The sequence below is a fragment of the Uloborus diversus genome, chromosome 10 (genome assembly GCF_026930045.1).
Source record: "Uloborus diversus isolate 005 chromosome 10, Udiv.v.3.1, whole genome shotgun sequence".
NCBI lineage: Eukaryota > Metazoa > Arthropoda > Arachnida > Araneae > Uloboridae > Uloborus > Uloborus diversus.
In genome coordinates, this window is record NC_072740.1 from 28,232,968 (window position 1) to 28,260,355 (window position 27,388).

The 27,388-nt window shown below is 30.7% G+C and overlaps 1 long non-coding RNA gene across 3 annotated transcripts in view; it reads right to left on the reverse strand.

The window, feature by feature from the left end:
• Positions 1-438: 438 nt before the first annotated feature.
• Positions 439-27,388, reverse strand: part of LOC129231402 (uncharacterized) — a 38,115-nt gene continuing 11,165 nt past the window's right edge. For 2 of the 3 annotated variants that reach the window (XR_008581251.1, XR_008581250.1), the window contains 4 exons: positions 23,769-23,923; positions 16,749-16,890; positions 6,420-6,579; positions 439-545 (listed from right to left, as the gene is read on the reverse strand). This is a non-coding gene — a long non-coding RNA (uncharacterized LOC129231402). The remainder of the gene's footprint in view (positions 546-6,419; positions 6,580-16,748; positions 16,891-23,768; positions 23,924-27,388) is intronic. The other variant, XR_008581252.1, reaches the window with a different exon arrangement.

The following is a 27,388-nucleotide window of genomic DNA, read 5'->3' on the forward strand; positions in this document are numbered from 1 at the left end:
CACCTTTTAAACGCAATTTCTACAAATGTAATAGTTTTATTTACTCTTATCTTTACAATCCGGATATTTTTAAAAAACGTATGATCATACATCCACCCAATTTTATACTAAAAACACACAAAACTAATAAAACATACAACTAGGTTAGAGTACTGACAGTGAAAGAAAACAATTTTCCAGATAATTATCAAGATATAGCTGAAAAGTGAATTTTGAACACCACAAGAAGTGGTGTGAAAGTTGTTTGAACGTTTTAATTAAATTATACAGAAGTTAGCTTCTTTTGACGTTTTCAATGATATGCAAATGCATTAGGAGTATCAAATTAGAAACTTTCACTTTGAGCAACTTTATAAGTTAGTTTGCAGTTCCTATAATCCCCAATCTTAATACGTAATAAGATAACAAAAATTTAAAAGGACCAGAATGATAAGTTAATACAATTTTTATTATGCAAAATTACAAAAAGCAGTCATTATATTTGTTATACATTTATTTTTAACAATTAATCAATGTTTTCTGCCAACTTTTCTTGCCTTTGCATCCTGAAAAAAAAAAAGATGTCATTAAAAAAAATTTCATTTATCTTTACAGGTTTCAAAATCTCAATATGTTAATCAAATGGGATGTATTTTTAAATTTGACAATTACAATTGTAAATGATTTCCTTTTAGAATGGATAATAGACATAACTTTTAGAAGAATGTTTCTTTATGGTAGGTGTTTCCTGGTAACATTTTAATTCTTTGACTAGAAACATCTTATCAGAAATATTTCATTTCAATATCATGCTCAGATTCAATATCATATTTCAATATCAGGCTCAGAAATGTCTCATTTTAATATTTGAAGTGAAATTATCCACTGCAAATAATGAAAAAAGATATTTATGAGCAAGCGATTGTGTTTATTTAATAGATCTATTGTGTGAGGTCACAAGGATGTAATAAGGCATCTACTTGTCCGAAAGACAGTTCATAACAAAAACTAAATACAGTCGAACCTTGTTAACACGACACCGCTGGGACTGTCAACAAAGTGTCGTCATAGCCGGAGCGACGTCATAACCGGATAGTTTAAAAATTCATTATTAAACATTAGTTCACAATAAAATTAGATTTAATGAAAAAATTAATAGTTTTTATGCTTTCAAAAAAATTCAACTAATGTAAATTTGAGTTATTGGTGAATATAACAAAAATATTTTTTTTAAAATACTTCATTTATTATTATTATTATTTTAATTCTACATTACTTTTCAATAAGTGTTTGCTAAACTTTCAAATAACATTTTTAACACTCCTCCTTTCCACGAAATTATCAGCAAGAAAGAAACCAATTCAAGACTCTTCACTTTTGTCCGCAATTTGATTAGATTTTGACGGCCTAGCCCCCACCTTTCGAAGGTGAAAAAACCCTTTCTAATTCTTTTATCCACTTTAGAGTTGTGTGTCCCGTTTCAATATAATGAGGAGCTCTTATATTTTTTTCTCTCACGGAAAACGCTTGTAGAGACCACCTACAGCTTAGCTTAAGGTAGCTATGGTCTTTCTCTTCTCTTGCTGTTTTCCTTGTCCAGTATTGCAATCCACCTACTTTGAATTCCTCTGTATTGTCCCTTCTGTCAAAGTCTGAAACCTGTACCTTTCAGAACTTATCTACTCGTCCCCCACCATTTTTGAGGTGTCATGCCTGATCAAATCTCTTGTACGAGTCAAAAATTCTGACACCAAACATTTCCAAAATTATTCTACGGAAAATTTTTCAATTGCAAAGAAATACTTGATCCAATCTACGCAGCTCAAAGTGTCATAGTAACTGGAGTTGCCCCAAAAATTGTTATAAAACCCGGAGACATTTAACATTAAATTTATGGCATAAGTTTGGGACTTTGAAAAAGTGTCGTGACATCCGGAGTGTCGTGAAATCCGGGTGTTGCAATAACGAGGTTTGATTGTATTTTCATTTTCGAAACTGAAATTTTTACATTAAAAAAACAAAAATAATGACTTTTGAGTTCTTTGAACTTTGGTTTGGTTCGGGCAGTCTCCCACCGCTTCTTTTATTTTGAGCTCTGTAGCCAAATTTTTAAATACTTTTTGAGAAACTTCTATAACAAAAAAAAAAGACATTGTAAAAGCTTATAATACTTAACAATATTCTAGATTTAAAAAAAAAACGATTTTTATTGTTATTTTGTGCGATTAAATGAAAAATTTCCATTATTTTTCCCGTTCTCTAATCAAAATATTGGAAGGTTTTCATTCCCAAATTTTGGAAATAAAAACTAGTGTTAAGTCAAAGTCTAGTGTGTCTAGTGTCAAAGGCTTTTTTGTGATGTTTTTAAATCTCTTGCCGGTTAATGAATGTAACTCTGCAACTTCATCCGTAACATTTCTTCTCAGCATGTTGTTTATTTGACTTTTTAAATCATTACCGCCAACGGAAATTAAAACTTTAACCTGGGATTAGAAGAAATAGATTATCAGTATTAACACAAGAAATGTAATATCTATTTTAACCCTCTACTGCCCACAGTGAACCTGAGGTCAGATCAAATTTTATCATTATATCCCCTATCAGAATGTTATTCCTTTGTTTATCTGTATGAGTTGAGTGGTGCAATATGGCTCCTTTAAATTTAGGTTATTGGTATAGACACAAATTAATACTTTTAGTCAAACTCAAATTTATTTTGAAAATATGAAAATAATTCTTTTAAATGTACCTTAGATGTGTGTTATACATTACTCTTACAACATTCTGTGCTGATAAATATTTTTTTGCTACAAGAAAAATTCAAGAAGTAGAGGTTAAAATAAAGAAAGCAAGAATCAAGAAAACTAAAATAACAATCAGGTAGAAAATCTGCATCCAAGAAGAATAAAGTTTTGTAAAAATGAAATTGTATTTTTCTTACTTTAAGCAAAAATGTCTGAAGGACTGAAAATATACATTTTTGGCCGAAAATATGAGGGAATAGAAATCAGTTAAACAAGATTTTCCAAGATTTTAGAACTATGTTGAGCTAAAAAGACATTTGACGGAAACTCTCTCTCTCTTAGCTGCCTTCCAGTCTTTTAAGAAATGACACTACTCCTTATAAAACATGGTAAATTATCGACAGGTTTTATAGTATTAAGAAGTCCAGTGGCTCAGTGGTAGTGCTTCACACATCCAAGATCGGTGACTAACCTAACCGCCTTGGTGGCTAGCCTATGTACATAAATGGCTAATTATATATGTAGTATGTGCGACCAGGGTAAGCTCCAAAACTACTGTACCGATTTTAACCATTTCTTCAACATAAATAGCTATATTATCAGGAAGTAGCATAGGCTATAATTTATTTCTTAAAATCTTAGTTTAAAAAGTTATTTAATGTTTTATAATATTTTCAGCAGGTTTTTGTACTTTTTACTCCACAGACCCCAAATCAACTGCACCAGAAAAAAACTAAAATGTAGGAAATTTAATTTCAAGTAAGATGAAGAAAAACTTTTTCCAGACAGAACAATCTTTGTATTTTTTTATGAATTTAAAAAAAAAAAAAAACTTTTATTTTGTTTTTTTCTTGGCTTTACTTCTTTTTCTAAATTCCTCCCGCAAAAAGTTTTAAGCCCTCTTTTCTAAAATTTAACTATGTAATAGTAAAAATATTTGTCACTATGGATTTTGATTATCTCTAACATTGGCGTCGTGGCCGGGGGGCGGGGTCGAGGGGTCTGGATCCCCTCAATAATTGAGGATCGGACCCCTTCAATGATTAGAAAGATAAAAATCCACCATTTTCTGTGGAAATTTTGTACTGTTTTAATTTCAAAAAGATATATCTATGCATAATTTATTATGTAACTAAAACAAAATAAACTTATGAAAGAAAATGAAACAATACTAAGGGGTAATTCAAGCATGGTTTGACTGCCCAGCATGCGTTATTCTTGCTCAATGGATAATGGGCATCTTTGGTGCCCGCATCCTTCGCTTCGTGGTCAAGTCTTGTTTGAATCTCCCTGTAATTATTATCATCAGTCTAAAATAGGTAGCAAGATTAGTCATTAGAGGACAAAGTGGTGTAGCCAAGGGGGAATAGAGGGTTATTGTTCACCTATTAAGCAATAAAATAATATACGCATGTGCACACTTGTGTGAATGTATACTCAGTGCCTAAAATTCTTTTGCCGTTTAATTTCGGAAAAATTACGGGAAGAACTCTGATCCCCATTCCCTGTCTAATACCATCAAAGACAATCTAAAATTTCATTTCGAGGATTTTAATTTTGGAATTTTTCGGAGGGGAGCTGCTTATCCATCCTTCTTCCATAACTTGAGCAAATATATCCAAAATTGGGTTTTTGGGATGGCAATTAAAAATTTTGAGGGGAGAACCTCCCTTTTGTTTAACGTCATCAAAGATATAGGTTTAGAATGCTATCTTATTGGGATAGAGTCCCTGAACTCCCCACTGCTTCTTTCAGTATCAGCAAAGATAGCTTTAAAATTGAGTTTTTACCTTCATTCTGAAAAACCTTAATCTTTATCCTTCAACCTTATCCCTTTCCATGACGTTACCAAGCATTGTCAAAAAGTGCATTTTTAGGCCTTCAATTTCGAAACATTTCCAAGGGAGAAAACCCACCTCCTAACCTAACTTTTCTCAATGTACGTACAGTCTGAAATTGTACTTCTAAAACTTCAATATCAAAAACGTTCTATAGGGACAGTTGCTGAAACTTTACCTCTAAAGCTCTTAAGCTTTTTGAGCTCCCATTTTGTTCCCAACCTCCCTTAATATTACTACCAAATATAGTCTAAAATAGTGACTTTACAATTTCAACTCTCCCCTAACACCGCCTCACAAATGTGGCCTAAAACTGCATTTTTACATCTCCAACTTTGAAAAATTTCCAGAAAGGGCCCCAAACCTCCCATCCTATTTTAACGTCACTCATAATTTGGTTCTTAGGAATTTCCCGTGGGAGAACCCTGAACCCCTTTCCTTCCCAAACTTAGTCTGAAAATAATTTTAGCATCGAAAATCTTTTCATCACAAACCTAAAGTCACGTTTTTAACACTCTATGCCAAATAATTTCTGCAGAGCGAGCCAATCTTTTCCTAGTGTCACCAAAGCTTGTTTAAAACCAACTTTTGAAGAAGAATTTTTTTTAAAATTCTCCCAAGAAGATTACCGTAACCCCTCCTCACACTACACAAAAGCTTGCATGCAATTGCATTTTTCGGAGTTGAAATTTAAGAAATTTCTGAATATAATCCCCAATAACTTTTCAATTTTTATTAAAGTCATTAAAGACAGCTGAAAATTGCATTTTTACAGCTACAATTTTGAAACATTTCCTCAAGAAACCTCCAACTCCCTAACGTCAAAAAGATCAGCTTAAATTAACCTCAATTTTGAAAAATATTCTACAAGAAACCCCAACCCTTCCTTTCCCAGAAATAATAACCAAACTCACCTAAGCGAATTCTGAAGTCCGTTTGAAAAGGATTACTGGAGGGTCTATATTCCAAGTCTCTTCCTCTAATACCATCAAAGGTTGTCTAAAGCTGCATTATTAAGAACTTATTTTTGTGCATAAATTTTGAAAAGAAAAAAAAAGGTAAAGGCAAGTCTTTACCTCGCTTCAGAAAATATTGAAAATTCGGCAATCTATTTGTATGTATACTTATGTATGTGTCTGAATGTGAATTCCCTCCCATCCATGAAAAATTTCTTACTACGCCACTGAGAGACATGCCGATGTTGAAGAAAATCGAAGCTTTAAGCAGTGATTTCAAAGATATAGAAAACATAGCAAACATTTAAAATGAGAATTTACAAATAATTTGAGCGAGAAATCCTTGATTTGAGATTAAACGAAATACATTAAAGTGAAAATATTGTTAGTTTAGTTAAATTCCAAATTTAGATCCTAAAACCTAGGAAAACGTTTTGGGATTATACAAAATTCCTTGCATAGCAGAGGAAACATTTGTCTTACTTTCTGAAGATGGTGTGAAACTCTCAGAAACTATTAGGAAGCTTGACCCTTCCTCCTCTTCCCCTTCCCTCCCTAAAAACTCTCCAATTATGCTTATAAAATTCATTGAGAGAAAAATAAAAAATTAAATTTTTTTTGAAATATTTTTTCAGTTTTAAAATATTTTGTCAGCCCACAATTTTCAGAAATTTTGGATCAGAAACACCCTTTGGTACCCCCCCCCCCAATAAATTTTAGCTGATGACGCCAATGATCTCTAAGAGCAGGGCAGGGGAGGGATACCAAACTGCAAAAAAAAGAAAAAAACAGAAGGGGGTTCCATTCTTGAGAAAGTTGGGAATTCATGAATTTAAAAAAATATGTACTTTGAAACAGGTTTTGTTTGGAAATTGTATACAGAACTACATCATAATTCTTACTATTAAAATGCCGCATATTATTATTATCTTTTGCCATCCTTTTGTTCAACTCCTTGAAGCTTTCATCCTTCTTAAACGGTAGATTTTCCAGCGTTACTAAACTTTCTGGACTTTCAATAGTCTGTGGAACGGCAGTCTGAATCCTCATCCTCTCTTGATTCTGCAAAACATGGTAAAGTTTATCAAGAACCAGAGGTCTGGCCAGAGGATATTTGGGTCCATTAACGGACCCTTCACAAAAATCTGATCAACCAAAACGGACCTTTCACAAAATCCCGATCAAACAAAACGGACCTTTCACAAAATCCAGATCAACCAAAACGGACCCTTCACAAATTCTGATTAACAAGAACTGATCTTTCACAAATTGTTTATTGAAAGAGCAAATCTGAAAGCAAAATAAGGCATATTAAACGGATAATTTTTGAAACCTTTTTGAAGTCAAATTAGAGGGATCAGCTATACAAAATCTGCTAATTTTGCAAAGAAAAAAAAATCCGCAGTCTTGCAAGCGATAAATTGCTACTGCCAAATAAATATAATGCTTGTTGTTTGTTACTTGGAAAGAAATTAACAGCTGAAAATAAGTTTGGTTTTAAATAATTTTGTTTGTTTTATCACAGCTAATTAACAGCGGTGTTGTTGTAAACTTTTCTGAAAAGGCGCTGGTAAGCACTTTTCTCCCTGCTGATGATTTAATAAACTATAATAATATATATCAGCGAAATGAACTTAGAACTGCAAAGAGATAGTAAGGGTGGGGGAAAAATATGATCGCTTCAGATAGGGTTACCAACTTCAAAATTAATCGCCATTTAGAATCTGGCGTTAATCCCTTATAATGACTTGATTAGAAATTATTCTCATCATTTTACCAGCTAGTCAATATTTGCGTTTTTATGGTGCTGTACAATGTTTAACTGTTATTTTGGGAGAAAATTATATGAGTTTGATTTTTCAATGCTAACAAGGATGATTAACTTTAAATAAACTGTTTTACTTGCCGTTTTTTTTTCTTTAGATGTCTACATTTTGAAAAATACAATATTTTAACATCCGATATGAGAATCATATTTTGTTCTTTTTTCAAGTTAACTTCGCCTTATTAGGATGCAAATAAATGAAAAGTCTCTATTTTTGTTAGAACATGCATTTCAAGTTTTTAAAGCAAAATTCCATTTTCAAGTCAAAAATTAAAATGCTGAATCGATGGTTTAATTTTATTTTTGCTTCAACTGTGTCCACAGATATTAATGATATGTTTATCATAGGACTCTAAAATGCAATTTAAAAATAATTTAATCAAAAATATTTCTTTTACAAGCCGTTTTTATACCTTTGATGCCTTCACTTTGAGAATTGCAATCTCTTTGCATCCGCTATGGGAATCCGATTTTTTGAAGTTTAATACACATTGTTAAGAAGTAAACAAATAAAATCTCTTTTTATTTTTGTTAAAATGACGGAATTTATAAGTTTTAAAGGAAATTCTGTGCTTTTTAAGAGTGTCTTGGGTCAAAAAGTTAAATGCTGAACCCTTGTCTGAATTTTATTTATTTATTATTTTTTTTGTTACAATTATTTTAAAAACTGTACAGAAATATTTCTAGTATAATTTAACATAATGTAGAATGGAGATAAATATTGCTACTTGAGGGAGCGATGCCTCCCCCCCGCCAAATACTAGAAAAACACACCAGAATGATATTCTCAACATAGAAGAGGAAAACACTCTACTTTAAGTTCAAATGATGCAGTTTGTGCCCGTTCTAAAATCTAAAATTTCGATTTAACAATTTTTTTTTTTTTTTTTGCGAAATTATTTGATTTTTCACAAAATTAATTCACTTTTCACAAAATTATTTTATTTTTCACAAAAAACGGACCCTGCGAAAAATCCTGGACATACCCCTGAGAACTGTTGACCCTGTGATTGGAGCACTTTACATTTTTTTTATATAACTTATATGAAACTCGATGAGGGTAAATTACTCATTTTGGGCACCTTTTAGCCTCTGGCAACCTTGATTAGTTCACACACAACAGGTAAGCAACCTTACTTTAATGTTTTCTTTACAGTTTTTACTCTTCATTTATGACAACAGTTTTTGAAAACTTGATGAGGGTAAATTATTCTTTTTTGGGCACTTTTTAACCACTGGCAACCCTGATTAGGAGCCGGTATAAGGGTAGGCAACCTTACTTTAGCGTTTTTATTGCAGCTTTTACTCATCATTTATGGCAACAATTTCCGAAAACCCGATGAGGGGTAAATTATCTCCCTCATTGAAAACCTTTTATACGACGACAACCCTGCTTAGGGACCGGAAAACGTAGGCAATCTTAGTTTAGTGTTTCATTTCCATCTTTTATTCTTCATTTATAATAACAGTTTTCGGAAACTCAAGGAGGGTAAATTTCTCATTTTTAGACACCTTTCAACCCCTTGCAACCCCGATTAGGTCACATGGAAGAGGTAGAAATTCTTACTTTTACATTTTACTTTATATCAATGGTAACAATTTTAGGAAATTTGATTAGGGTAGGTCAAGCCTAGTGGGATCTTGTACCATAAATAATGCTCAAAGATTTCATTTTCTTCAAAATTTTGCAGAAAAATACTTTTGTCACTTTCTTCATTTGTTAATTTTTTATTACTAATATTTATTTCAATTTTTTAAGACTGCAAAGGTTTCTTTTTTTCTTCATTGGAATGAAATTGGTGGCCCTATTTCTGTGAAAGTGTGGAGGTTGGGGTGAAGCAGCCCGCCGCACCCTTGTCTACACCTCTTGTCCATGTTTACTATTTTCCTTTCATTAACAACACACTGGATACACACATACGGTACACTCATAGTGTTTTTTTTCATAAGATTTCTAAAAATTCAATGACCCCCCATTCAAAGAGTTAAAAGCAGTGAAAATTTTTTCTCTCTGATTTTTGCATATCTCACCCCTTTACTTAGTTTCATTTGCTATAAAAATGATCCACGAAAAGTTTGAACGATGTACTATAATATTTAGAGGTAGCTCAACAGCATCAAAGTTTAGAAAATACAGTGAAAATTACAATTTTTGAAAAGTTGACAAATGTATTTAAAATTATTGCATTAGTTTTTTTTATTGTACACATTGACTTCAACTTTTTTTATTTGAAATAAAAAAGGTGTCATCATTGCAAAAACTATGACTTTTGTCTCTGCTAGCAGGATACTTTGACTTTCAATAGTTTCTAATAAGAATTGCTATTGATTTTCTACATTGAGGTTAACTTGCTGTCTCTCCTCATTCATAAGAGCAATTTCACATTTGGTATGATCATTTACAACATGCAGGGCTATAATTCTATCGTTAATCTGTTTAAAAAATCATCCTCCTTACTCCTTTAAGTCTAGATTACATTCAAAATATCCAACTGCAAAATTTTAACAATTGAAATAATATCATTGACTTATTTAACAATATCTTCTACAATTTTAATTAAATTTAACTCAACACTAATTTTCTTGGAGTAAGTTCAACTCTTGATATCAGGAACTTTATTTTACATAGCGTTCACCAATACCATCAGTCTTTTGATTGATAGACTTCTTTTTTTGAAAGTAATTTAAATTGAGCTTTGGATGTCCAGATCTTGAGAAAATATGACTTAAGACGTCCACCGGACATAAAGAATTGTGTGACATAAATCTAACTCTCCTTGCTGGATCAGCAATAAAAAAATATGAGTTCCAGAAATTCATTATAATCTTATCTTTGTTTATTTTGTTCTAGGTATTTGTTTGCATATTTGATTGTCTATCCTTATACCTTCTACTAGCTTTGCAATAACGTTCAATGAAGTTCCTGGTTTACATTTAACTAAACCAAAAAGTCTGGACTTAAGACTTAAAAGCAAGCCTTCAATTGTAGTCGGAAATATCCAAAATTTCTAAAAATGAAATTAAAAAAAAAAAAAAAAACTTTATGAACCACTGGTTAATTCATTCACTTTAATTGATACACAAAATGTCTCATCTGATTTTTTTTTTTTTTGGATTATTTATGGATTGACATAGTTGAGTAATACCTAATATGATTTAAAATGGGAAACTGAAGTAATAATAAATGTATTTTTATAAAATTATCATCAAAGTAAATTCTTATGCACCGCCCCCCCCCCCCTTTCCCATAAAGTAATGTGTGCATTAAAAACTAACCTATCATTGAGCAATCTCTAAATATTGTTAGCGCCTGCTAAAATTTTACCTGATTTTGTTTTCATAAAAAGGAACCAAATTAGAGGGCGTGAAGATCATATTTTTATACTTGAAAACTAAGTTCCACCCTATTGACTAATCATATTAAATTAAGCAGCCCTTAGCTGAAAAAACTTGAGTGAAAACACAGCTTCCACAAAACTTTTTAGCTGGCATTGAAAGCTAAAATTTCACTGAGCAAGAATCAATAAATGTTTAAATGTACACAGCCTGATGCTATGCTGAATTGACAGAAAGTTTACTGGCCCTACTACATGGCAATTGAAGCCAGGAAGAAAAGCGAATGATTTCATGTGGCTTTTATCTTTTGAGCTTAACCCATGTGACCTTATATGGTGTCACCTTCATTTGTATATGACTAAATCATGTTAATCCACTTAGAAACACAGGACGACTGAAATATTAATGAAACATCCGAACAACTATAACTCAACATCAACCTGTGCACAGAATGCAAAGTTAACACGTTAGTAAGCAAAGTGGCACATTGGTTAAAGATGCAAACCACTTGTAAGGGGAATATTGGAAATTATTATTAAAAGCTGTAATGAGAAGAAGAAAAGAGATTTTCATATTTATACAGATTTAATAATCCTCTGGATGTCTGGGAACACAAGGTATAAAAAGTATTTTGAACATTACTTTCATGCCTCTATTAATGACTCAAAAACTTAACTCTGTGAACCGTGGGATATAGATGAAAAAAATTATGACACTTATTTTTTGAGGTGAGGGAGAGAAATTTTAAAAGAAAGAAATTTCACAGTACAATTTTTCCAGAATTCTTAAAAAATCTGTAATGACACATAAAAATTAAGGTTGGTAAAGAGGAGCAAAAGTCGGAGGAAAGGTCAGGGCATTTGCAAACATAAAACATTTATTCATGATATTATATTTTTATTCAAGATACGGATCTAGAGTAATGATACCTCTAAATAAAGAAATCAGTTTAGACTATTTTCAAGCCCTTAAAAAATATATAAAAAAGCTTGGTACATATGATTGTTTCCCGTAGCTTTTTTTACATTTAAGAAATCAAGTACAATGTAAAGTAACTTGCAAAAATCATGTGCTACAAGATTGCTATGAGTGAAGCATAGCGTTAAATTTGTTAATACAGGGGTATCCCTTGTATAAGACTGTTAATTCGTTCCGTGTAGTAGTGAGACCATTTTATAAATGGTTTTTTACTCATTTTAACCTAATTAATCACATACATATCATAAATCATGTCAATGTGTACCGTGTTATATCGAAACCATGTTATATGAGACCTTGAAATAACGTAAATCAAGGAATGTGTACCGTGTTATATCAAAACCAATTCATAATTTTATAATAGATGAAATTTCGGCTCAATAGAACATATCAACGAAAACTGGCAACCAGAACATACAAAGACCCACTGATTTAAAAATAAGAGTTGTTATAAATGATAAAACTTAATCATTTTACATACCTTAAATTAAAACTGTTATGCACAACCAGAAGAAACTTAATCCACTTTTCTTTCTGTACTAACAAAACGCATTCCATAAGAAAAAATATCTGCGCTTTTCTGTAGCAATAAAATTTGTCTGAGCGAAAACAACAAAACAAAATTTAAAATAAAATAAATAGAATCATTCTATTTACTTTATTTCATATTTTGTTTTGACTACATTTTTCATTTATCGTTTTCCAAATTTAGCTTAAGTTTAATCCTAATGTTATTTTCTTACAATACATTGGAAACAAAATAATATTCACCTTTTGCTTTTAGAACACTGATGAGAAAAATCAAGTATGTATTTACAAGTTGAAAGTTAGTGTTATACGGGGAAACCAATTTTTGAGCCCAAGACAGACAATTTTTTGTAAAAGTTTCATAAAAACAAAGTAAAAACTTATTACAGTTGTTATCATACATTTTTAACAGAGAGTGTATTGAACAAAAATTGAATTCTTAGTTTCTAAATTTCTGCAACATCAAAACCGTGTAGTTATGAATTAAAGTGTTGTACCATGTAATATCGAAATCGTGTTACAATAATCGGCAAATTTGGTACCGTGCAATATTGAAGCCGTGTTATACGAGGGATGACTGTATATACATTCCAGGTTTAAGTGAAGGAAAGTTTAACATCTAGACAAAAATATATCTCAATGCTCAGTGGTAGATCGTGCCTTGAAAAAGTGAGGGAGCCAGATCATGGGTGCATTTGCACCCCCCCCCCCCCCCACGGTTTTTGAAAAAAAAAAAATTTTTTTTAAATATTTGAACTTTTTTAAATTTTTATTTGTGTTAAATAAATAAAACTAAATTCATTTTAAACACAGGACAAGCTACAAAATATTTAAACTACTAAGTAAATCATGGAAGATATTAACATAATGTTATGTCAATGATTGCCGGCAGAGTGGTGCACTTTCACCCCTGACTTTCAAAAATAAGATTTAAATAAACAGATAGGGAAACGCTGCAAAATACATCAAGAAAATTATTAATCTGACGTTTATATCCAGTACCCTTTTCGGCGCTACAGTACACCACCCTTGCAAAAAATGCACATTTGATTGTTGTAAAAGTTTTTGCAGAGTTCAATGAAAATTTTTACACTTAATTTTCACCTAAAATTGTTCGCCAAGTTCTCTGATTATCTGGATTAAACGGGACCTCTTCCCGCAGAAATTTTTTGTTCGTGTGAAAAACAGAAAGCTTACGCTTTTTGTCGCAAAAAAAAAAAAAAAAGATAAATAAGCTCAAAACGTTTTGGAATTACGTCCACTTACAAATGGAAATGAATTCAACATTTTTGGTTTAACTGTTGTATAATTGTAAATAGAAGAAAAAATTAGGAACTTAATCTTAAGAACTTATTTGGAGCAGTTAATCAGGACGGTGAAGGTGTTCTTGTGAGGGTGCATATCAGCACCAGGACTTCGTAGTTTGGAATTTTTTGATGAAATAATGAATCATGCTGTTTATTTAAATATTTCAAAAACAAATTTTAAACTCTTAGCAGAAAATTTGATTATTGGAAACAACGTTGTCTTTTTATCAAAATAACGATAAGAAGCACACGGTTTTCAACGTTTGCGCCTAGTGCCTCAAAAATTGTCCTAAAGTTTAGAAAATACCCTTTCAATCTCCAGATTTGAACTAAATGTAACATATTTAGAGATATCTGGAGGCTAGATTACGAAAATACGGCTTTGAAACAAAATAGAGCTAGAAACATTAAGACTCGAAGTGTGGTTGAACACTTACTCTGAAATTACACAAAAAAAAGAAAGAAAAAAGAATGAAATCTATTCCCAGACGTTTAAAAGGTGTTGTTGATACTGCATGATATTCTACTTAATAATAACTTAATAAGAAGTTAAATTATTCAATAATATATAGAGATTTTTTAAAGTGTACAAAGATTTTTGTGAGATAAAATTTCTGGCAATTTTTGGTTTTTGATTTTTAAAAAAATAAGTTCTGATATTTTAAAAATTTTTTATGCAGTTTTATTGAAAATTGATCATAGATCTTGTAATTAAATACCTATTCCAAAATATTAACTCTAACCAATTGATAGAGGTCTATTTCGTTGAAAGTCGTAGGAGTACGAACTTTTGGGAGCCACTGTATGAATGTCTACGTAAAATTCAAATCAAATTATGACTGCATCTGTTTGAATTTTCAAAGAGCCGAGTTGCACTTCTAGAATTAAATATTCAGTAGCTAGAAACGATTGGAATTTGAAGTTAGAATTCTTTCAACTTTTCTTGCAGCGAATATTCGTAAAAAATCATTTGGAATGTCAAATTGGCAACAAAAAAAAAAAAAAAGAAAATCTATGAATATTTGCTTCAAGGGGCTTTGTCTTGCTGCCCTCCTCTCTTTGTGTCCATAGCTGTGTCTAATAACCAAAAACTTCCATTCAAGGTATCATCATACAAACAGTTTCAATTTAATGAGGGCAGGCCAAGAAGAGAAAAGTTATTTTCAAACATTCCATAAATAGCTTTATATCCTTAACTTTCACTCCAAAAATGTACAAGGAGGTTCCAGAGCTACAACAGTTAGAGATAACCCTTCTGGATAAGTACCTATCAATGAGGGGAAAAAATAGAAGACCTGGTTAACTGTAGAACTTGTTACAAAGAATTCTACACCAAAGTCATCCAGTACTCCATGACGAATATAATGTAAACAGAGAAGATGAAGATGACTAACTCATGAGACTGAAAGCAGACAAGAAAATGCTTGCACCTACTCTGTTATGTTTCTTTTTGCTTTTTTTAAATACATTTGCCTTTTTCTAGTTTGATGTTATCTTACATAGTATTTTAAGCATTTAACCTCTTACTTTGTATAAAAATTTGTACGAAATGTTTTGACTTTTTATTTTACATTCACATAAATATGTACAACTTATAATTGTGTTTTTCTTTTAAATTAGAATAATAAATAAAATTTGGCCCCTATTTTCATGTATGTGGAAATTGTATTGCAGATACATGTTAACTGAAAATTTTGATTATTTTCTAAATTAAAGAGAAATTATTTTTAAACACAGGCAACATCTATTTTCAGAGCATATTAACAAATAATGTAATTTTTTTAATCTAAAACACTTCTTATTTTCAAAGGTAGTTGTTCAAAAATAATTTTAAAAAAATACCAAAATCTGTAAAAATAATTTTTAATAGAATTTGATGGGCACTTTAAAATGTGGTTACCCACTCACCATGATAAATTTCATGAACATACATGAGTAAAAAAAATTTTTACTTGTTATTACCAAGGATCATACACATTTATTAAAAAATTTAAGTAAGTACATATCATGAGCAATGCATTTTACAAATGAGTATTAATTTATCAAAAGGGAACATATCCATTTTCTAAAAATGTTTCAGGAGGTGAGAAAAACGAATTAGGGTAACAGCGAAATAGTTTTATCAACTTTTCTGGGTACAGAATGGAGCACGAAAGCACAGCAAATCATGGTCCAGAGTAAGAAATGTTTGTGTAAAAAAAAACAAGGAAATATCGTCCTCTTAATTTTGGATACGTGCCCTTTTGAACAAAAACCTGAATATTGAGAATTCCAATTTCACCAAAACATTAATGTTTCACATTCTCATATTCTCTTATCGAAGTACATGAACCAAAAAACAGCGGATTAAAATTTGAGGATTTTGGACATGTGTTCCTTTGGATCTAAAAGTCTTTGTACTACAGATTCTTTCAAGATATGTCCCCTTTATTCAGTAAGTTACCACCCTGTAGCCAGGGCTAAGGCAGAATTACATGAAATACACCACCAGCTCAGTCAATTCCAGCCGAGGACTGCAGTTTCGTGCTTATTAGCACTCATCAGCCCGGCATAGGAGTGACTGGGCTGGAGGTGGAAAACACCTTAAGGAAGCCAAAAGTGCCAAACAAACTGGTAGCTAATACAGAATTAGCACTGACCAGACGAGTGACCGAAACAATGGTACGGTTCAACTCGAATTTTGAAGGCAAAGGCAGGTATATTCAGTAAGTTACTGTCCTGTAGCCAGGGCTAGCACAGTCACTCCTATGCAGGGCTGATGAGTGCTAATAGGCACGAAACTGCAGTCCTCGGCTGGAATTGACTCAGCTGGCGGTGTATTTCATGTATGTCCCCTTTAGTTCAAAACAAAACGTGCAGAGGACGGATTTGTTAACTTTTGATTAAAAAGCCTCACTTTATAATTAAATAAAGTAGGATTTTCCACGTTTGGACTTCTTGAAAGTAAGGGATTTGATAAATGTCATCTGAAAGATTTAGAAAATGTCATAAAATGATTTTTTCTAAAAAGTTAAAATGTTCCCTTCTGATAAATTACTCCTCAAATATAATATAATTATGAGCTCAACATTATGAGCAATGTTTTAACAATGCTACACATTTTTACACAAAACAACTTGGTGATAAGCAACAATTTTGCACTTTTGTATCATGCAAAGTGATATGTGGTCAGTAAAAAATATAACTTCTTACAGGCACATTAAATATTTATGTTACACATATAAAACATTTACTAGCAAAATGAACTTAAAAATTACCTTAGACGAGCTAGTAGCAATATGTGACACCATATTTACAGGAAAACATTTTGATGCTGAATTCAGACCTATATTCTGATAATTAGGGAAATACTTCCAGTTTGCATTTGACAGTCTTTAACTGCTTGCATGAAATATGAATCTAGGAATACAATGAAACTTTTTAGAAGAAAGTTGAAACATTTTGAAAATAAGATGCATTTAGACATTTTACTTAATTTTACTACCTATAATTTTTTTATATCAAATCATGACATAGTCGAATGTATAAATTTTTAGTTTTTATTACATTAATTTATCTTTAGAAAGTATTTTACACATCTAAGTAATCATTTACACCCAATGATTTGTTATAGAAAGCACAATGTATTCAAGATTTTAGTGTGACATAAGGAAGTATAAAAAAAACTACATGAGCAAGAGAAAAGATTTAAACTTAAATATTTTGTAGTCATTGAATATAAACATATTTACAAATTTAGATAAATAATGAGCAACATTAGAACAATGGAAAGAAATAATAATTAGAGCAACAGTGAAACAGATTTAGAAGCAAATGTGATGGGGAAAGGGGGGGGGGCACATGTGAACATGGTGTGTTTTACTAAGATAACGTCAACCAAAAAATCTTGAAAAATTTTCAAGTAATGGCAATACCAGTCCTACTTCTTGCCTAAATTTGATCACTGTCTTCTTCAAGTGAAAACATATTTTAAACTAACTAATAAGCTAAACTTAATTATTGCAAACAATTATATGAACATTCAAGTAAATTTATGGCAATGTTTAAGTTTTTTAATTAAATTAAGAGTTCTTTGTTTTTTAAAATTAGTTCTAAGGTAGTTGACGGGGCACTTGTGAACACAACATGTAGGGGCACACGGCGCATGTGAACAATTCCCATATCCTCTCTGCAATATAAATACTAGTGTAAGGAGATTATAAGTGTTAAAGAGAGAGTAAATATTTATTGTTTTTATGTTGCTATAATCAGTTTATAAATTTTTGTCAATTGATATTACATTATTATAAATTAATTATTTATTTATTTTATTATTTTTTAAATTCTTTTGTTACTTAATAGTTGGCCAAACAATTTAGTAGTATATAATATTTACAAGAAAAAAAAAGGAAATATTTTCCTTTAACTAAAAATTGAAGTTTCAAATAATTTTAAAATTCATCATCATATTCTGTAGGAAGATTAAATGCACTATATAATAAGAATAAACTTTACATAATAAAATATTCTTTGTATTGTTTAGTCTTAAATGTTCTTTCTTGTTGATCCTATGATTGGAACATGCTACGAAACTTTAAAATTTGACAGTGAGCAGAATTACATAGTTCGGAAAAAAAAAATTCCTATTGACAGTTACTGTACAATTTAAACAGACACAAACAACTGAACAAAACCCAAACATTTCAATGTAATAGGTTTCTACTTATATGTTTCATATTAAAAAGTTTTTCGTTGAAATATGATGCTTATCCTGCATTTTTCAATCCTGTTCATATGTGCCCCAGGGTTGCTCACACGTATCCCCCTACAGGGGCATATGTGAACAATTGAAGGCATTTTTTTAAAATTCTATAATTTAAAAAAATGATTTTTTAAAAAATCCAAAAAAATTCCAGGGCACAAAGGAAAGTCCATTTAATCATGGGGACACTTTTGCTTTGAGAAATTTATAATACTTTTTGAGAAATTAAGAAATGAAAAACAAAATATTTGCATGTGCTCCCCTTTCCACTTTTTAAAACTATTTAAGCTAAGTAATAAAAATGAATACCAAAGAATATCATTAATTTTAAAAACTTCATAGTTGATTGAGCTTTAAAACTCCAAGAAGTATCATAAGCAATAAGAAGTCTGTAAAAAAATTCTTGAAAGTTTGTAAGCTTAAAACCATGCATATTCAAAAAAAAAAAAATCCTCTGTTTAACAATACATTTTTATTGCAGAAAACTCATAAATTACAAAATAATGATGAGATTTAAGTCACATATACCAGAGAAATATAGATAACAGCTGAATACCAAAGAAGTGAGGTAACGTGAAGAACTTAAATCTTCAACTAATTTAAGAAGCTTTGTAATAAAACTTGAAGGATCAACAATCGACATCATTTGAAAGAGACTGCAAACAATAAACAATAAAAGCGTTGTACAACACATGAATGCAGAAAGAATGTGATGTCTTTAACAGTTTACAAAAAGAGCCCATTTACAAAGGAAATAAAATGATTGGTTTATTACTAGGAGTAGAAATTTTCGAAAACAGTTCCTCACATTACAGCCTGCAGTGGACTAATACCTCCTCTGAGCTATCTCGCTTTGCACCTGGTACAAAAGTCTATCTGCAATTATCACCCTCCCCCCCTTTTTTTAAGGAAATTTTCATATTGCAATTTTTAAAGCACCAGCAATTAGCCAGCTTCTTATTCAATGTGAAGGACCAAGCTCGGAAGAAAGTTTAATAGAAAAAATTAACGAAAAGATTTTTCAAGAGTAGAAGAAAAGTTATTAATTTCTTTTTGAATGCTAGACACTTGATTTCTAAACCATTTGTATAAGAGCTTCTCAAGACTTTTGAAGAACACAAGTAAAATCATGTAATGCATTGTGTTCCCAGATTATAGGAGATTCAGAATTACACAAAGCATATTTAAGATATTTACTAAGTCGACTTTTAAACAATTTAGAAGTAAGACAGTTGTGTAAAATAAAAAGACCAAACATTGCTACAGCAGAATCATTAAAAAAAAATCAGGTTTGGGAAAGCCATAGCTTCCTCGTACTTATCTTTAGCAGGGTCAGTCTTTTTACTTTATGCGTTTTATTAATTACGAGCTTTATAATTCACTTAACAGAATGAAAGGTCATTGGGAACTTTACTTTGACCTTTGGAGAATGGCATACTTATATTTACGAATAAGTCTAATTTTTAAAAAACTCAGGTTAGTTGAAGCTAGACCTTCCTTGTACTTACCTTTAGCAATGTTAGTACTTTTATTTTATGCATTCTATTAAGTACAAGCTTTATAATCATTCACTTAGCAGAACGAAAAGTCATAGGAAACTTTGATCTTTGGAGAATGGCATACTTATATTTAATAAAAAGTCTGCTCTATCACTCCCTTCTACGGCAGGAAAAAACCCACTGTAAGGCAACTTTAAAGGTAAGTGATCCGTAAAAATTGGATTTGAGTCCACATTTTACTATTGGAAAAAGTCTAGAGCACAGTTCTAAAATCAGAAGGGATAAATAGCTTATTAAATTGTCTTCGAGCCATATAATGTTAAAGGCTCACATAAATATGAGCCCCCATCTACATTTAAGGTACCTGCATTAAGAAGTGGCGCTGCTGCAATAGATTTAGTGTTGCTCAGAGTGTATTAAACTAACACAAACAGGTCTGAAGAAGAAAAGTAAGAGGAAATGGGGGGGGGGGGGGGTGGATAGCATAAACTGAATAAGACATCAAGCAAATTGAAATCATTTCTTGGGACCTTTAACAGAAAGAACTGGTGATCTAATGTTGAAGAGAATAAAACCCGCTGTAACTTAGTGAAGAATTTACAGTTTTTAAAGATTTGAATTTATTTTTTATTCTATCTTTTTATTTCTTTCATTTGAACTGAAAACAATAGGTTCTTTTAAAGTCTAATGTGTGAAAACAGACATGAAACTGCAAACATAAATTGAATAACATTTAATATACAATGCTAGAATATTCTTGAAACATTGAAAGTCAAATAAATTCAATAATGTGGAGAGGAATTTATCTAGAATAAATTAACACAATAAAAACTCTTAATCAACTATTTCAAGGGTGCAAAAAAGCTATATTTTCTGGGGGGGGGGGGAAGCAGATTTAAAGTATTATTACTTTTATATTGATTTGATTTTTTCTTTGAAATAACTGTGACCTTTAATTTGTTAATATATTAGATTAATGTGCTAAATATGTAAAAGTATCATTGTTTCATGACTTCCTGCTCTGTTTGGGGATTTAAGCCTATTAGCTATCAATATTTTGTAGTGAATTGGGCAGTATTGATTTTACTGATCAATAAGTTATCAGTTAACATGAAATTATTTAACATTTTATGCATAAATCAGATAATATACTACTTTCAGTTACATTATTTGATTTTTCACATCAACCATAGCACAGAAAGTGTATTTTTAATAGCTGAAACTTCAGCCATGAAACTATCAACAGACACTTAGAGTCATAATATAAGACCAAAGTTAAATATTATTATGTACGGGAAAACATCTTGTTTCAGCCACCCATGCTCGATAGCCAAAATATAAGAACATAATTTTTCAAGTATAAAGTATCAAACAAACCCAACTCAACATTAACTATTGCTCCTGGCAAGGAGAACACTTTCAAGTATAGAAGGGGGGGGGAGGAGTAACATACACCAGAAACATTATACAAACCTTTCATGAGTACAATATCAAATTAGATCCTCAAAGTTATAAAGTCACTAATTAAATGTTGCCCTTCACAATCAAGCTTTTGTTGAAAGTTTTTATGAACATTCTCATTTTTTGAATGGAAAAAAAGGTTGCTAGCAACTTTGGAACAAGTCTGCAATTCTTTTTCCAAATTGTGCAATTTTAACTGTGGTTTTTAAATTAGGAAAATTTTTCAAAAAGGTCAAATCATTAATGGATTCTTTTTGGAGCTGAAAGCTCTAACATAAATATAAGAGAAAATTTAGGGTAGACCAACCAGTGAATGAACAGTTAAGCACAATTTCAGTTTTTAAAAATCCTAGTAATTTTTAATTCTATACTATAGAGATTGTGATAGATAAAACATTTTCTTTGATCTATGTAAATATCTCTAAAACATCGCGGGATCTTAAATGGTACCGCTTCTGAAATTTTTAGGTGTTTAAAGAAAAAATGGCACAACGACCCAGTAAATGAACACCTCGAACAACTAAATGAACACAAATTGGTCCAGTGAATGAACATGATAAATTTTTATTCAAAAAGAAACTAAGTTTCTTTGAGATCTATCTATCTATCTATCTATCTATATCTATCTTTTTATATCTCTATCCATCTATCGGTCTATCTTTATGTCTATTTACCTATTTATCAATGTACTTATAGATTTTTCTATCTATCTATTTATATATCGTATCTATCTATCTCTATAACTATTTACCTATTCATCAATGTACTTATCTATTTTTCTGTCTACCTATCTACTTATCTATCTATCTACTTATCTATCGATCTATCTATCTACTTATCTATCTATCTATCTATCTACTTATCTATCTATCTTATTATTTATCTACTTACCTACTTATCTATCTTTCTATATATAAATCTTCTTATCTATCCATCTATATATCTATCTATCTATCTATATCTATCTTTTTATATCTCTATCCATCTATTGGTCTATCTCTATGTCTATTTACCTATTTATCAATGTACTTATCTATTTTTCTATGTATCTATCTTCTGTATATCTATCTATTCTATCTATCTATGTACTTATCTATATATCTATCTATCTCTATAACTATTTACCTATTTATCAATGTACTTATCTATTTTTCTATCTCTCTATCTACTTATTTATCTAATTATCTACTTATTTATCTACGTACCTACTTATATATCTATTTATCTACTTATCTATCTACTTATCTATCTATCGATTAGTCTACTTATCTACTTATCTATCTACTTATCGATCGATTTATCTACTTATCTCTCTACTTATCTATCTATCTACCTGCTTTTTTACCTCTATCTATCTACCTATCTATTTCATTATCAGTATGTCTACCTATCTATATCTATTCACAAATCTATATCTATTGATCTATCTACCTCTCTATATATCTACCTACTATCTATCTCTATATCAGTCTCTCTACCTAGCTATCTATCTCTATATTAGTCTCTCTATCTACCTATCTATCTATTAACCACTACCTATCTATTTATCTATCAATAAATCTATTGATCTATCTACCTACCTACCTACCTATACTATCTCTATATTTATTTACCTATATATCTATTTACCTCTTATTTTTTATATATCTATCTCTATATCTTCCTCTATCTATTTATCTATCTATCTATATACAAACATACATACATATCTACCTATCTATTCTCTCTCTTTGTATATATATTTCTATTTCTCTATCTCTCTATCTACCTGTCTATCTATCAAGAGAGATAAAAATATAGAAAGATGTAGGTAGGTAAATTAATATACAGATAGAGATATAGATAGATAAAAGATAAAACTCAGTAAAAAGTGCATTGTTTACAAAGACAAAAATAAAGAAATTATAAAATATATAATGAAATACATAAATAAATAAGCATATAAAACTATCTGCATTACAAAAAAGTATAAAAATGAAAATATTTCAAAGAAACTTCAAATTTCTTTTTAAATCAAAAGAAATTTCGCCATTGTTCATTCACTGAGTTTTCGCAATTTTTCGTACCCAGTGACTGAACACCCCTCTACCTGAAAATCTACGCATTCTGCATTGACTGAAACAATTTAAATCCATAGCCTAAATATGTATACTTAATTTTTCTTTCATAGAGTTAAAAAATAAAATTTATCAATATAAATAATAAGTATCAAAATAATTGCTAGTACGAAACCAGCCTTATTATTTTGAAAGAGAAAAAGAACGATTCCCGGCAGTAAAAATTGAAAATTTTTCACAGGAAAAATATATGTATCCAAAGTAACCAATCAGGTGTCAGATAGCTTAGAATATCAATAAAGAACGCTTTTGTAGTGAATTTATTCAGAAAAAATTTTTGGAAGCTTATTTTTTTTTTAAAAAAATGATGCGCTGTTCATTCACTGGGTGGTGTTCACTCACTGGTCGGTCTACCCTAACTAAAATATCAGACTACTTGAGAATTAAGCAGTAAGTTAAGTACCCTAAGCCAGGGCTAAGGTAGAACTACATGCAATAAATACACAATGAGTTGTTTACCTTTGCAAGAGTCTGCGGATTCTCCCTGATGAGATAAAGTTACTTTATTGACCAGTTTGTGTCACTCTCAACTTCAATGAGATGACATCTGCCTCCAGCTCAGTTATTCCCTATTCCAGATTGACGAGTCCATAGCAAGGATGAAACTGCAGTCTCTGGATGGGATAACCAGGAAGTTTGTATATTTCATGTTTGTATATCGCATGTTTAAAATTTTACAAATGAAAAAAAGAAGAGAATGGTAAAGTGAACAGATTCTTTAAGTCTTATCATAAACTGTTAAAGAAATCCTCCTATGTTTCTTATACATAATGTCTACAAGAAAAACCTATCACAATTCAGATTCACATGTTTCACGAATTACTTCAATCCATACTAACAACACATTAATTTATAATTGTATATTATTTTTTCTGAAAAAAAAATTGGTTGTCATACACTTCTTTCCTACTGTCACTAACCATACATGTGAAATTTTTTTGGTGGAATGTCACAAATTTGAAGACTAAATACTACATAGTTCTGCTAATTAGCAGAAAATGCTTTTATTTTCTTAAATTTTCATCCCTGGGGAAACAAACATGTTTTAAAAGAATCACTAATTTGATGGGTTTGTTCAGGGCCGGATTAGGTAGAGAGCAGCCAGCAGTAGCGAAGTAGCAAACGCTATGGGAACCGCACCCTGAGAAAAAAAAAGGAATAAAAAAATTCTCCTTTTAGCGTTTTTCACTCTTTTCTTGCTGTTTTTCTCTTTTTTCAGAATTAGTTTTTCTCAGCAAACCTAAAGATTCAGGTAAAATTTAAAATCTTTATTTTTAAAATTAGAGTTCACACTCCCAAGTTACCGGATAATACCATCCTGACCATTATCATCAGCGCTGCGGGAGGGAAGCTTCTCGCTTCTTTTGGAGGTGGTAAGAACCTTCAAAATGACAAAGATTGACAAGTCTCAAAGTGTGTCATTTCATCCTTAAAAGTCTGTAGAAATATTTGCGAGGCTTGATCTTTCAGTAGGAGTTTGATCAGTGGGGTATACCATGGGAGGGTCATAATCCCCCACCCCCCTAAACCGTCGACAGTATTATCCAACCACATTATGTTCAAACACTTGAATAAAATGCAAACAATTCTACAAATCTTTTCAATTCCTTTATTTTTTTAAGTAAATGTTTGAAATATTGCTTCTTTTCATTGCTTATGAAATTAAATTATGCTATACTAAGTGCCTTGTTACTGGCCGATTTGGTGCTTTTTCAGAAATCTTTAGAACCAAAACCATAAGTTTGTTCATGGGAGGGGGGAATAATTCTTCAGTATGATCCCCCACCCAAACTGTTAGTCTGTATCCGCCTCTGGCTTAGATTTTATTTTCACTGTAAAACATCTGGGCATCAGAGACAAAACGCTTGAACCACCTTTGGAAACAATTCTTGTGAATAAGATTTTGACTAAAACCATTTTTGCTGTCTTATTAAACATTTCTTTAGAATTTCTCAACAATTTTGCACATTAATATTTAATTTTTTGAGAATACGATTGGTGACTAAAATGCGATTTTGTGTTTGCTAGACAATTTCGGGTGACGATAATAAGGGTATTCAGTTAGATGAATCTTGGCGCAGATTGCGCCATTGTAGTTTTTTTTTTGGGGGGGGGGGGTCTCTCTTTTGGGCAGGTTTTTCTTTCGGGAAGTCTTGACCTCTGTGGGGGACCTCTGCTTATATAAACTGATTTTCAAAGGGAAAAAGGGCTTAAGAGCAAATATATTCCTCATATTGGTCCTATTGTAAAAGAGGTGACTACATCAACTTATTATATATGGGTGATTTTCAAATGCATTGACACATTAAGTTCAATACAATTAGAAAAATTTTATTGTAATAAATATTAAAACTTTTTAAGGTATAAATTCTTTACAATTTACTGCTTTCTAACTAGGTGATTATTTGTGAGTTAATTTGCTTAAATTTTAGAAATTTCAAAGAACTTCTTGGGGAGTCACCGTTTTTCTCTTATTTTTATAAACCATTCTGTAATTTATTTTAAAAAAATAAATAATCTAACAAATTTTGATTAAACTATCTCAAATACTCAGTTTTAAGTCAAAATGTAAAAAAATATTTATTTATTTAAGAAATTTTAAGTATTTGTAAAAATATTTTTTTCATGAGTGACTTTGTTTCCTAAATAAAGGGTAAAGTTTAAGATAAAAACATATTAAATAAAACACTGAAGGTTTTCATTGCAATTACCATGAATAGCTAAACAATTTCAATATTGAAACCAATTTTTAAAGATTCAAGAAAAAGTTTTTTAATACAAATGCTTAATTTTAGCTATAGTAACACTCATGAGAGATGGACTCATTAAATTATTTAGTGCAGAGTTTTCGCAATAATTCTTCTAAAATATAAAGTTGTTTGAATGCCATAGCTTGAGAATTAGAGTCTTTCCTAAACAATGCACACAAATTTCATTTTTGCAAACATTAGCTTTGTGATAGTGTTCACTCTTCATTCTTTAATAAAAGTGAATTTATTATATATAAATGTGTGAAAAAATATATCTCTTTGATAAAAGTATGAGTTAAGGGTAATACAATATCTATACTATGGGTCTACTCATTATTTGGGTCTCTTTTATCATGAGTGTTACTCCCTTCTCATAAATGTTACCTGTTAAAAGCGACATTCATGAGTGGTAACACTCATGAGATTTATAGAAGAATTCTCTGTTGGAATACATTCTATTGGTGTTTTTGAATATTTAATTGGGTTTCTTGTTTCCTTAACAAAAAATGCATTACTGCCTAATTGTATATTTCTAAACTTAAAAAAAAATATTATAAAATAAATGGGTTATATGCATGAGAGATGAATGAAATACTCTTCACATTGAATTGTACATTTCAATGTACAACATATAAAGAATAAATATATCCATTTTTAGACTTACACATTCTATGAAGAAACAAATATGACTGAAATAACATTATTGTTAACCACGATGAAGAAATATTTTGCACATAAAAAAAATAATTTCCTGGGGTAACGATCATGAGTTGCACTTAAGGACACAAACCGCATTGAAATTTTAAACTGTTAGATAAGCAGTTCAGTAAAATCTTTTTCAGTTGTTTGTAACTAACAAATATTACATCCTTCTTCAATACACAAAATGTAAAAGAGCTGCTTGAAAGCGTACAAAAAAAATTTAGGAAATGTAAATTTTCAAGTCAGGGCAAGGAAATTTCCGTTACTAGATAACTTAATTAATAGAAAAGGATTATTAATCTACAATCATGGAAAAAAAAAAAAAAAACAATGAATTCAATGACTTAAGTGTAAAACAATGACTTACTATATGCTTTTGCAATACCAAAAAGATAATTTTATCAACATAAAAATGACCGGATAAAGCCAGGACACCAAACTGTCAATCATTTTGAAAATCATCTATATCGTCTTGTTCTTTTATCTCGTTAAATGCCAAATGAATTAACTTTCGCATGTACTAGTAATGTTCAAACTGCATCTCATCAACAGTTGTGTATGTAAATTTGATCACTTAGCAGTAGTGCAGCTTGAAATTAACTTCTGAATGAGGTGGTCATAACCGCC